The sequence below is a fragment of the Falco biarmicus genome, chromosome 1 (genome assembly GCF_023638135.1).
Source record: "Falco biarmicus isolate bFalBia1 chromosome 1, bFalBia1.pri, whole genome shotgun sequence".
NCBI classification, from domain to species: Eukaryota; Metazoa; Chordata; class Aves; order Falconiformes; family Falconidae; genus Falco; species Falco biarmicus.
The window spans coordinates 86106416-86119683 of NC_079288.1; the positions used below are offsets into that span (position 1 = coordinate 86106416).

A 13268-nucleotide genomic window follows, 5' to 3' on the forward strand; every position below is an offset into this window, starting at 1 on the left:
TAGAAAAGTTCCAAAACTTGATCAGGGAATCTGACAAGAACCCTACCTTTGAGTCTTGGCCTGCTTGGAGCAGGAGGTCACATGAGAGAGGTCTAGATGTCCTATGCAACGTAAGTTGCTCTTCAGTTCTAAGAAATCATTATGAAGGAACACTGAACAAGGGACTTTGCCCAGTGGCCTACAGTACTCTACACTTTTTCGGTGATAAGACAGAGAACAGCAGAGCTTTCACTGCTGTTTGAAACAGAACAAGGGAAACTGGAGACTCACATTATACAAGTTATCATACAAAAGCTCTGCAAGAAAACTGTGCGGAATTCAAAGAAGATACATACTGAGAGTTCAAACAAACAAAAATCAAGACTACTCCTCCCTACCTGCTCTTCCCACTGCAATAAACACGAGTCGACGCCAAAAGGTGTTTCAGACCTGTCCAGACCAGTCTTCATTTTGGTGTTAACTTCTCCAGTTGTCTCAGGACAAAGGCTGTCTGTATGCAGGCATACCTTTCATACATACTCCCTACTGTCTCCCACTGAAAGGTGTAAGAGGTGTTAACAGATCTAGAGAAAATGCCTGCAACAACATACACAGACAAGTTTTTCATTTTTTTCCCCAAAAGTTAAGTGACACACTCCGCAAGTGCAGCACTTAGATACAATTCAAATGAAACTGCCACCTTCTTCTGAGTATCCTGTAAAACGAACCCCCTAAAACCTGACAAAACAGATACAACTATGGTGTACAAGAAGGTCAATGAATGCAAACCATAGTGTTTTGTGTAATGTGGACATCTGTCCACTTGGAAGCAGCAAGACCCAAATTCACTTCATCCAGACAGACAAGCAGCTCTCAAATCTCTCTATCTGTCACATGACAGACATTTGGAATAATTTTCCTAAAATTATAACAATCAAACAACAATCAGCTTCAAGCAAATTGCTAATTGTTTTAAAGCTGGCTGGCACGTTACCCAGTTACTTCATTAAGAAATGTTTCTAGTGCTTATCTGCTGCATTTTCTCTCAAGTTTTGTGTTTCAGTGCTACATTTCCTCTCAGAATAATCTCCACAGCCACATTTTACCAGCTTTAGAAAAAAAAAAAAGGTGAATAACTGTATCCTTCACAGAAATGAAGAGGTAGTATGTACAAAATCAGAAGCAAGAGCATAACCACTGCAGAGAGGGAGACTAGAAGGTCACCTGTGAACTGCAGCTGGGAGGTCAGATCAGGAAAGAACAACTGGCCCAGCTGCAATCCAGCTAATCATGGGGAAAACCTTGGTGAGAGCTGCTGGCAAGGACTTTCACCTTACACCAGAGAAGCACTATTCTGGAAGAGTCAGTGAAGATCTGTAACACATCCCTGTGGAAAAGATGGCACTTGAGAGCAAGAAGAGCATATGACCTGTTTTTATAGTGGGTAAAGAGACAAAGCCATAATGAAACCTTACATGACAAAACACTATCTGCGCTGCTGTCAGAAAAAAAAAAAAAAAAAAAAGAAATGCATTTCATACCCCAAAGTGTACCTATGAGAATCATAAAATTGTGTCTGTCAGCTCAGTACAGGCAGGTACCAGAAGGAGCACTGCAGGCAAGTTTTGGGCCCTGTGGCTCAGAGAGGACGTGGCCCAGATATTCCCAAACTCTGCCACAGGGGGCTGAACAGCTCTCTGTACAGTAACAAAAGGGCAACAGGTCAGCAATTTTCAAGTGTAGCCCAAGAAATTGAAGTCAGAAACTAGGAAAATCTTGGTAATGGCAAGAACAATGAAGGACTTTAAAGGATCACCCAGGGAGGATGGGGAAAGACCATCACTGGAGGCTTTTAACAACTGTGTTGGGCAAACATCTGCTGGGAATGTTTAGATAGATCTGACCCAGTCTTGGGGTGGGAGGTCAGATTAGACAACTTAGCAAGGTCCCTTCCAGCTCTGCTGCTTTCTGCTTGTAACAGCAATATGACAACAGAACATAGCAGCAGCCCCAGAGCACACGAGCTTCCCTAATATTTTCACGATATGTTGGAGACATGCCGCGAGATCCTGTGCGCAGCAGTTGCCCACTCCCACGTGGTAACTTCTGCCTCCACTCCTGGAGAAGCGATACAGAGGTAACACAAACAATTGGTCTTACAGAACAGGCACGTGAACAGGATCTCCCCACCACAGCCTTCCCGGTGAGACAGTCCCTCTCACATCCCACAGCACGGGGACACTTGTTAACAGGAGCTCACGTGCACTTTTTCTCCCACTTTGCCTCCTTCACATCTCACCCTGCAGCCAGAGGAGCTCTGTCTTTTTTCTCTTTAGGCCTTTCTTCTGTTCCTCCTTGTTATATTTTCATGCATAAGATCATCAGGACTGGATCCTTTTCATGTTTGGGGAAGCCCTGAGAAAAATGTCTATGCTTCTAACAATAAAAAAGCTTGCAGATTGTCTGCTTAGCATTAGACTCCAAACTCCCCAGCTGAGCAGAGGGACAGGCAGTGCTGGAGGGATCTTGGCACAAGAAATCCCACCTGCATAAACTCCTCGTGCAGAAATGCCTGGTTAGTATTGACCTTTTGGTCACCCCCAAGATCTGCAGCCTTCAGTGCTTCCTACTGGCTTGCCCACCACCAGCTACTGAGAGCAAAGCTGACTTCATGTAGCACTCTCACCAAAACTTTGGATCCCCTCCTAACACGCAGGGAGCCCACCACAAAGTCCTGGACCCCACCCCAAGGGAATCAGCAGACAAAAAGGGTAATGACCCAGTGTTTAACTCTAAAGCCCGTGGTTGCATTCAGCCCTTTGTCAAGTTCTCTTCAAAGTCCAAATAGAGGCACCAGATGCTATTGTATAACCAGAGTAATGGTGTGAGCTCCCCATGATTATAAAGGGGACATTTAATTTAGCCTACTATGTTACTGGAAGCACTGTGTTTCCGCAAGCATTCATTAACAGCACATAGTGTTCTGTGAGATTAGACCATCCAAGCAGCAGAGTGTAAACTGCAAGCCCCAAAGTACTAACCTTTCTCTCAGGGTTAAAGCTGGACCTATCAACTTCAGCAGCAAAGAGCTTTTAGGAGCTTTTGCTTCCCTGTGTGCCCCCCACAACTCCTCCCAGCTCACCCTTGTAAACGCAAAGCCAACGTCCAAGCTCTCAGTCCTATCTGACCCTGAAACCACACAGTGAACAAGTATGACAGAAGTGGTCCGAGGCAGAAATGCCCACGCTTGTGTGCGCATCTGTGAGTACACCCCAGCACATCTGAGGGCAGTTTTACAATCCCAGGAAACTGAGATCCCAGTCTGCACTGTCCTTAAAAAGGACACTCCTGACTATATGTGTAGTGCTGACACCAGCAGTCATGGGACAGGCCACAGATTGGATCCAACTGAAAAATAACCCTATAAAAATAAGTAATAATCTGCTGCCAGGTGTGTGGGCTCCCTGATCAAGATCTCTCGCCCACAGTCACTCCAGAACATGCACAAGAGCAGGATCAACCTTTCACTAGAAGTGGCACCTTAAATTTCTATAAGTCACCACTGAGACTATGCCCTGATGGGGGTGGAGAACAGTTATGCAAGAGAGGAAGCAAGCAGTCAGAGATAGGACAGCACAGCAAAAACATCTTAATGCAGTTTCACTGCTGAAACCAGCATGTTGCAAAACGACGCTCCTTCCAGCTACCCGGACTTTCTGAAAGGGTCTATGATTTTTAGGAGTTTAACCAAAGGATTGCCAGACACACTAATGATGCACATCCTCCTGGCAGAGTCCTCTGGGATCACAACTATGACTGATTCCAAAAAAGAAAATCCTGTTAGAAGAAAACTGGAGATCAAAGCAGGAGGTTACACCTACATCCTGGAACATGCATGCCCATGGGACAGAAGAATTTTTAATCCCGTTTCAGAATAATGTCTGACCATCCAACAGAAACATTTGGTTAGCGCACTTGAACGTTACACCTGTCCAGTCTCTTTGGGAGAAAAAACATTCCCCACTGCCCTGCAAAATGAATTAAACTAAACAGAACTCTTAAAAAGGAAAAGAAAGTGCTTCTTTCCTATGCAATTATCAGCTTAGAGATAGGCCAGGACTACCTTCTTAGCTTAGCATAAAGTGTTTTCTGGATACATTAGCTACAAGTTAGCTTGAATAGGTACTTCAACAGAAATGATCCAAGTGCTTCCTTCCCCACTCCCTCCCCCCGCAAAGTGTGCAAACATCATCATATCCTGTCCAATAATTCAGTCATTCCAAGCATGCCAGCAACCTACGCTGTTAAATGCCACTCTGCTAAATCTAGAGGACACATTTAAGAAAAATCTGGCATTATGCAGAATGATGAACAATGAAGAAATTAGTAACTAGCTATCCATTCTTCAGAAATTATCTACCTCCATTTAGTTCTTTACTTTGTCAGCCAGGGAAACAAGTATTTTCTTACTGCTTAAAAGGTAGTTCCTGCCTTTGAACTCAGCAGGTAAAAAAAAAATAATAATAATGACATTTTCAAGCCATTATAAAGACTTTGCAGCCCTTTAAAGACCTATGGGATAAAACAAAAGCAAGTGACCAAACCTGAAAATTCCCCACAAGCTGAAATCCTCTTTATTTACATCAGCTCAGCTCTCTGGGCTCCCCACAGGTAAGAATCTACCTTGCTAACTGTGACCTCCATTCTGTCACTGATCTGCTCTCTCCAGCTTTCTCCCCCTGTCCTCCTACTCTCAGAAGCGAGATAAACATGGTCTCAGAGGATGACATGGAAAACGACTATGAAGAAGGGATAGGAGACAACCAAAGTCCTGTGTAAATCACTACTCCGGAGCTGCAAAACATGTTTCTCTCAGCCTCAGCAAGCTCCCAGCCACCATCATTTTGAGTTCTCTGAGAGCACTAACAATAGCCATCTTGTTTCACCAAGACTTAAAGGATGGCCTGGTAGCAAAGAACTGCCCTGAAATAGCTCAGGGATCAAACTCCAGTGTGAACAGCAGGGAGGAGCTTTTTGACCCCTCCTGCATTACGTTCCGGCTGATTAGCTTATCTCACCACCTTCAGAGCAACTCAGGCCTTCCCCCGTGCCAAAACACTGCCTGCTGCATCCATCCTTACAATCTCATGCCCCTGGCCCCAAGATGTCACAAAACAAAGACTCCAGCGGTCACAAAAAAAACCAACAAACCCGACCAAAGCTGCACTTAAAACCAAGGACATGATAAAAATTCACAAAGCAACAGCACTTTTTAAAAATCTCATGCATTTACAGATCTGAAACGTCTTTTTAAAGATCATTTAAAAATTTAAAGGCCAGGTTGGATGGAGCTTTGAACAACCTGGTCTAGTGGAAGGTGTCCCTGCCCATGGCAGAGGAGTTGGAACTAGGTGATCTTTAAGGTCCCTTGCAATCCAAACCGTTCTATGATCTCCAGAGGAAAAGGTCACCAACATACACAGCGCCTCACCCAAAGCAAAGGTCTGTGTCACGCTGCTTTCAGGTTCAGCCTGCAAACAGGTTGTATAAAACCCCCTCATGTTGTGTTATCCACAGCCAGGTGGACAGCATAGGGCTGCCAGTTGAATCCCCACCACCTGCACAATGGTGTTCCAGCCTGCCATCCAACCGCTACCCCAGGGTCCCCCAAGGGTGCTGGCTCTTATACTCAATGCCTTTTCTACCTACACAATGAATAAAGAACATGCTGCATATTTTGGTGATGTGATGGACGCACTCCGGTCACGTCAGACAGTTGGAGGCAGCCTCATGATCACAGGCCCTGGCTCTCATGGGGGACTTCAAGCACCCTGGTATTTGCTGGAGAAAAAAGGCTGAGAGAGCTGGGCCTGTTTAGCCTGGAGAAGAGAAGACTGAGAGGGGATCTTATCAATGTCTACAAGGGCAAGTGTCAGGAGGATGGGGCCAGGCTCTTTTCAGTGGTACCCAGCAACAGGACAAGGGGCAACAGGCACAAACTGCAACATGGGCCGTTCCATCTCAATAAGAGGAAGAACTTCTTTACCTTGAGGGTGACAGAGCACTGGAAGAGGCTGCCCAGTGAGGTTGTGGAGTCTCCTTCTCTGAAGACATTCAAAACCCACCTGGATACAATTCTGTGCAACCTGCTCAAGAAGAACCTGCTTTAGCAGGGGGTTGGACTAGATGATTGCCAGAAGTACCTTCCAACCCCGACCACTCTGTGAAGGTAAAGGACAGTGCCAAGAAGTCCATAAAGAGCACACACCCCGCACAGTCAAAGAGCAATACCACTGCAACACCAACTGATGATATCCTACTTCAGAAAAGACAGTTGCATGTGTGAAGCTTAACTCAAGAGGCTTTATTACAGGTTGCAGCGGACCTTCAGAAGGTACTGGGAGGAGCTGAACCACATAGGCTCCCAAATATGGTCCAAAACACGTTCTCAACTGTACACAGACACAAACACAGGACCTCAAACTCAGGTCCTTACAAAGCCACCCTCCCAAGCAGAGCCACACATGATGTGAAACGGCTGCACCACATCAACATGTTCTTTAGGTGCCACAGTGTACACGATGCTAATTGGAGTCACCATGAAATTTTATATTCCAAGTAGTTCATATTCCCACCGACAGTATTTCTGGAATAAACCCACTTTTTACAAGGGTATGTAGTGCATGCCCTGCATACACCTGCTTTTTACAAGGCTATGTAGCGATAGGACAAGGGAGGATGGCTTTAAACTGAAAAAGGGAAGTTTTACATTAGACATTAGGAAGAAATTATTTACTGTGAGGGGGCGATGAGGTACTGGCACAGGTTGCCCAGAGCAGCTGTGGATGCCCCATCCCTTGCAGTGTTCAAGGCCAGGCTGGACAGGGCTTGGAGCAACCTGTTTTAGTAGAAGGTGTCGCTACCCTTGGCGGGGGGCGGGGGGGGGGGGGGCAGATCTAAATGATTGTTAAGGTCCCTTCCAACCCAAACCATTCTGTGATTCTATAATCTTCTCTTAAAATAAAAAGAAACCACTGAAACATGAGATCAAAAATAATAATAATAAAAAAAGCGCCAAAGATTTGTAACCAATTTCCATGGTGACTACTATAAATTCAAGTTACATTACTGTGTATACACCCACGTGCCCTCTACATGGGGCATGGAATACCTGGACACATCAAAGCCAACACATCAACAAGAGCTGATTAAAAAGGGACACATCATCAAGGTCACTGAAAATTTTCATATTCCCTCAACTGGAACACAACAAAGATGACATCACAGTCTGGAAACACCATGATGTTCTGTGATGCCATTTGTTAAACTAGCCACTTCTTAGGAGTCTAAGAGGTCCATCTTAGGAGACACTATCCCTCTCCAACACTACTACTGTGCTACAGATTAATTTTTGCACCCAAGCAGAGCAGGACAGGTCCTTAAGCCAGAGGTTTAGACACCCTCTTGAGGAGGAAGAATTCAAATCCATTCTTCACCCACTTCATTTCCAAGAGGTAATCTTTTCACCTCTTTATTATTTACTGCTCTGACACAGTGTTTTAGCTCATCAACAGAGCTAAAAAATCCAGTTATTTGATTTCCATAGACTTGACTTCATTAACTTCTGGAGAGGACTAATGTTTGTGGCCACTGGAAAAGGATATTTCTACATTTTTCCATTTTCTGGTCTGTTAATTATGGTTACTGAGAGAATGAGACAGCAGTTATATTTGTGAAATACAACAGGCTGTATTTTGATATTTGTCAAAGGCAAAGAGAAAATTATTTCTATTTCTTTTTTATATATAACCCAATCACACAAAGTAAGTAAACCCACATACTTCAGAAGTCAGCATTGCCATTCTCCTTAGATCCTCATTTGGGGCAGCAGAAAATTAGTTGGAGAATCTTAGGTTTCATTAGAAGGGATTGCTTTTCTGTGGGGTAACAGTCTCTGAAAACACAAAGCAATATAACTGGGGTTGAGAGGACAGGCAGCTACACTTTTGTAGCAGGCAGCAGAAACACAATACACGCAGCAATACCCCTCCAAGCATCTGAGGCAGAGATGGGCAGGAGTCTACTACCATTTTTTGCAGATGGATGACTGCAAAAAAACCAAATTGTACTACCCGGCTAAGGTGGAGACCATAAAAGAGCATCAACACACCTCTTAGACCAGAGGATCCTGTACAGAGCCCATAATCCACTGTCTCCTGTTTGTGAATAACGTCAGCAATTTGACAGAGCTTTCCAAATTCTACCTCAGCCTCTCCACCCCCACCAAGTCAAGAGATATTTTGCCACCCTAGGAAGAGACCATGTTTCAGAGATACCACAGCTGTGGCAGCACTCAGGCACGTTTTGGTGAGAGAGACACAACAGAGAGAAAGCCCTCCCAAGTGAAAATCAGAGAGGGAAATCCATACGTGTTTTCAGCAACAGCAGAGACAAGGACAGGAGCTCACAGGACACGTGTGATCCATTCGTGGTGCTCCAGCCACACACTGCCATTTCAGCCAAGCATGGCACAACTCAAGAGCAGTTGCTCCAACAAGCCAAAGGACTGAGCTGGACAAATAACCACAGTGCCCCGTATCAGCCAGCATTTTCAGGACTTAAAAGACGCAGACCTCTGCACCTATTTCCACGTATAGTTTGGCCAAAACACCAGCTAGATGCTCCTCTAAACCCCGATGCCAGGTAAACATTTGAGTAGCTATACAATGATTTGGATCCAGGCACTGAGTCAGACCCAAGACGATCAGTTTTTTGCCAGCTCAGTAGGTACCCAAATTGTTTCCCGGTCTGGCTACCCACTCTACAACAGGGGTACAAGGGAAAGACAGTACTAGAGACAAAGCCAGCTGAAATTACGGACCTTGCTACTCACTGAAAAACACTGTCTATCTGCTCCACAGCAGTGCCATAAAAGATTAGCAAGTGCTGGGCTAACAACCTAGAAAGGGAAAAGGCCCTAGGAGAGCAAAGTGTTATCATTAAGTCAATAAAACAACATTTGTAAGACTGCAAACATACAGCGTTCTTGCTCAATGTGCAGAAATGCTCCTAGGCTTATTTCTTGTCCTCCACTAAACCTGTCTGGTAACTCTGGGAACGGGACTATGTCGTATAGGCTAAGGGAAAAGTGGATCAACAGGGTGAGCTAAGGACAGAGCTCTGGACACAACTATTTCTGCAGGATCACAGAGTAGACACGCATTAGCTGATACATATGGTTTCACTTTTATGTAAAGCTTGTGTTTGCTTCTAAAATATCAGGGCAATTACAGCTGGCCCCAGCACTGGATTTGAGATGGTGTGCCTATATGCCACGCAAAGTGATTTTTAGAGGTGATCAGAGAACAAGGGTCCGGTGGAACAGCTGTATTTCTGGGGCCGAGAATGTAAACTGCTAAAAAGCTTTGTTTTGAGATCAGGTTCGGTAACTGGCAGTTGGCTTTGTGCATTTCACTACTGCGCGCCTGGGACTAATCCCTCATCCACCACAGTGATTTACAAGACTGAGCAATTCTGCAGAAGTCAATGATCTGACTGAAAACACGAGATCGGTATGAAATGCCAACCCCCAGTATTGTAACAGCTTTGTATAAACAAGAAACACCAAAAGGCAAATGAACTGCAGGTCTTCACAGCTGGTAATTTACATCGCGCCTCACACATCAGATTACGGTGACTTTCCTACTTAACCTTTATTCTTCATGTCATTGCCTGGAACACCGAGGCAGGGGAAGCGGAGGCGCACACGGACACACATTGTGCGCAGGCGATACGCTGACATAAACACACAAGAGAATAAAAAAAAAAAAAAACCAACAAAAAAACCCAACCAAAACACCCCAAAAGCCCAGCACAGCTGCACACAGCAGCGGGCACCCTGCCCTCGGCTGAGCCCCGCGCACTGGGGCGAGGCAGTGGTGCTTTCCCTCACCCCCCAAAACCCCAGGTAGGGATTAAACCATCACCCGCAGCTTCCCGCTCTCCACCTGGCCTCGGCGTGGCACCAGCCGGCATTTCTTGGGGCTGCGGAACGAGTGTTTGCGCCTTTGCGAGGGAATGCGAGGTGAGGTGTGTGGGATGGGGTGCCGGGGCAGGCCCCTCAGGCAAACGCCCCCTGCCCTCCCGCAGGGCGGCCACCCTCTCCCGCCGCAGGCTGGGGACCCCCGTTGGCCGTGTCATGAGGGGAGGCACCGCCGAGGTGGGCTCCGGCCTGCCCGCCCGCCCCTCCACGCCCGCAGCAGGTGGCCGGCGGCCAGGCCGGGGCGCCGCAGGTGCCTGCCGAGGGGGCCGGGGGGCTGCGGGGCGCCCGTCGCCCCGCTGTGCCCTCTAAGGGGAACAGGGGGGGCACCCCGGCAGGCGGGGAGGGGACCGCCGCCTCCCCACCCGCCCCGTACCTCTCTCTGCGGTGGGCGGAGGGGACGGGGTCTCGCCGCCCGCCCGGCTCGCCTCAGCGCCTCGCTCCCCTCCCGCGGCTGAGCGGCTCCCGGCGCGGCTCCGGCGGCGGCTGCTGGCACTGCGAGGCGAGAACCAGCGCCGGCCTGTTTTCCAGCCGCCTCCCCTTCGGCCCGCCCCGGCTCCGCCTCAAGTATCCCCCGCCTCCTCCTCCGGGTCCTCTGCCTCCTCCTCCTCCCCGCCCGCTTCCCCCGGCGAGCCGCGGCCTGCGAGCGCCCGGCCGCCTCCCCCTGCGGCAGGCGGCGGAGGGAAGCCCTCAGGCCGGCCCCAGCGGGACTGCGTAGGCCCCGGGGCTGGAAAATCCCCCTCGCCTTGGGGACAGGCCTGTCAGGGGGCGGCGTGGAGGGTGGCAGCGCTAGAGCCCCTCAGACACACCACCCCGGCTGAGCTGGGATATTTACTCTTAAATACCGCTGGGCACAGAGCCTCCGCCGTGCAGGCGTCCCCCTAATTATATTACATATAATAAGCAAAAAACTCGTATGTAACGAGCTGGGAGATGGCGTTCAGAGCTCTAAAGCTGAGGAGATGGGAGTCTCCTGCTTCTGAATTTGCTGCTCTTCATGCAGCTGCAGGGTAAAAGTTTTCTTTCTGAGCAGCAGCCCTGTAAACAGCACTTTTTACTAAATTATAGCCTCTTTCCAAAAAAAGTTTGCAACCAGGAAGGAGCAATGTGTAACACACGGGATGGGGATCCACCAGCTGAGCTGAAACACTCAGGCATCCCCCAGCCTTTCCATTAAACACTGGCTAAAATTGCTTTTGGATGTCTGGAGAAAAGCTGCGCCTTGGATGAAAATCAGTCGTGTCTGCAAATTGCCTTCAAGCGGTTTAAGGTGTTATAAAACACCCCCAGCTGCTGCCGGAGGTGCGCACCTGCACGACTGGCGTGAGGTCGCTCAGCCAGCTGAAACATCTGGAGAAAACAGCAAGAATAACGTGGGGTTTGGCTTTCCCAGCTGCAACCAGATATTAAATACAACTGTGCAAACTTTTCCGTTTCATATAGATACTGTTTGCAAGCCACTTTCTTCCAGACCTCGCGCTCTTCTGACTGCCCTTTACTGCTGCTGTCACTGCTGGGATCAGTACCTGCAAAGCACCTCAAAGTACTCAGGTGCTGAAGCCATGGTGGTGTTTGACGATCAGTATAGGACAACAGGCATCGCATGGACACATGCTGTGTTTGAGATGTGGTTTCTGTGCCTGCAAGCCATAAGGATGGCTGTCCCCATCCAGCACACTGCAGGAGCCAGACAGCTGGGCATGGTGGGATGGTAACGGAGAAGAGGCAACAGTTCTGCCCTCTCACACATGATCCGCAGCCTCAGCATAGGGTCTCCACCGAGCCTACAGATGGAAGCAGAGCTTTGCAAATTAAAGGACTTCAGGGAAATGAGCCACATCCCTGTTTTAACCAGCTATATCTGGAAAGAGAGGAATTGGCAATGATGTTGGTTATGTTGGCTGGAAAGAGCAGCCTTTCCCACTGGACCGGACAGAATCTGAGATGATGAGGAAATAGGGTCAGTTTCATGGTCCGCCTTGGAGCTACCTATCTGGAGGGCATGGAGGGGAAGCTGGGATTTCCTGCCCATAGTCCTCAGAGTCTCACAGAGCAATACCTGCCCCCGGGGCTGCCTCTAATCAAGACCACGTCTGTCCATAGCCAAAGAGGAGCTATGGTGATGAACAGACTGGTGGCTCCCTGTTCCCACAGAGAAGCTGACCCATGAGAGATGCTAGTCATCCAGCAGCTGGGAAAGCTGGTGAGCCAATTCCTACTGAATGGCACTTCTATTTCCTCCATAGCAAATAAACAACCGTGCTTCAGGACTGCACTAGCTCTCAGCTCGCTTGGCTGCAATTTGAAGAATTTGAACTAAATCTAGAAAGCTCTGAGTATCTGGGGTCCCCTGGGCTCTACCCTCTTTCTCCGGTTTAAATTTGGCAACAGAGCCCGGGCATCTTAAAAGCTTTAGGCATGCTTGCCAGTTAAGGGTACATAGAAATGCAACTACCTGTGGGGAAAAAAAGCTAAAACCCATTGCAAGCACATGTTTAATAGGGTATTCAATGCATTAAGAAAAAGGAATTGACAGATGTGGTTGATGTTGGTGCCATACTTGGGCAAATTGCCAAAGAAATTTGATGAAATCCTAAAATAAGCACTTTTGGGGCCTCTGACATTTGTTTTCTTAGCTTGTGGTCTGTGAACAGCTGGCCTTCACAGTAAATAAAACACCTTTCCTGGGAAGTACCCATGAACAACAGGTTTATGAATGAAATACAAAGTGAATGATAGAAGTCTAGAGAGTATAACCTAAAACCTAGGGAGAAAGACCTCCTTGTGCAAGACACCTGAGAACACTGCACTGCCAGGAGCTGCGAGCCAGAGGCATGATCAGCATGAAGAAAGAAAAGGGTATTACTGCCTGGAAGGTCTCTTTTCTGGGAGGATGGTTGGGGTTTTTTGGCACTACAGCAAGATCTCCCAGGGATGGACAGAAATAGCTCAGGTCTCACGTCCTTTGACACACACACACACACACACATTCAAATGGAGAAGGGATCTAGCAGACTAATCAGGAGGGCTCATGGTGGACATGAAGCAGGTGGTGGGGTACTGGGACGCTGTATTAAGCTGTACTTCTGGCTTTGGGGGTATTTGAAGTCTTTTCAAGGGGATCTATTGGGTGGATTGATCCTTTCTTTTTTCCTGATAAACAAAATAATGATTTACAGCCATTAAGCGATTGTCCTCTAGATTCCTATTGACCAGCCTAATGCCCCCTTCCTAGAACTGTCAGGCGAGA

At 47.6% G+C, this 13268-nt stretch overlaps 1 protein-coding gene across 3 annotated transcripts in view; it reads right to left on the reverse strand.

The window, feature by feature from the left end:
- SMOX (spermine oxidase) overlaps nucleotides 1–10553 on the reverse strand; it is a 56340-nt gene extending 45787 nt beyond the window's left edge. For 2 of the 3 annotated variants that reach the window (XM_056343142.1, XM_056343132.1), the window contains exon 1: nucleotides 10395–10553. The gene's annotated coding sequence lies outside the window, so the exon portion shown is untranslated. The remainder of the gene's footprint in view (nucleotides 1–10394) is intronic. The other variant, XM_056343124.1, reaches the window with a different exon arrangement.
- Between the last annotated feature and the right edge of the window lie 2715 nt (nucleotides 10554–13268).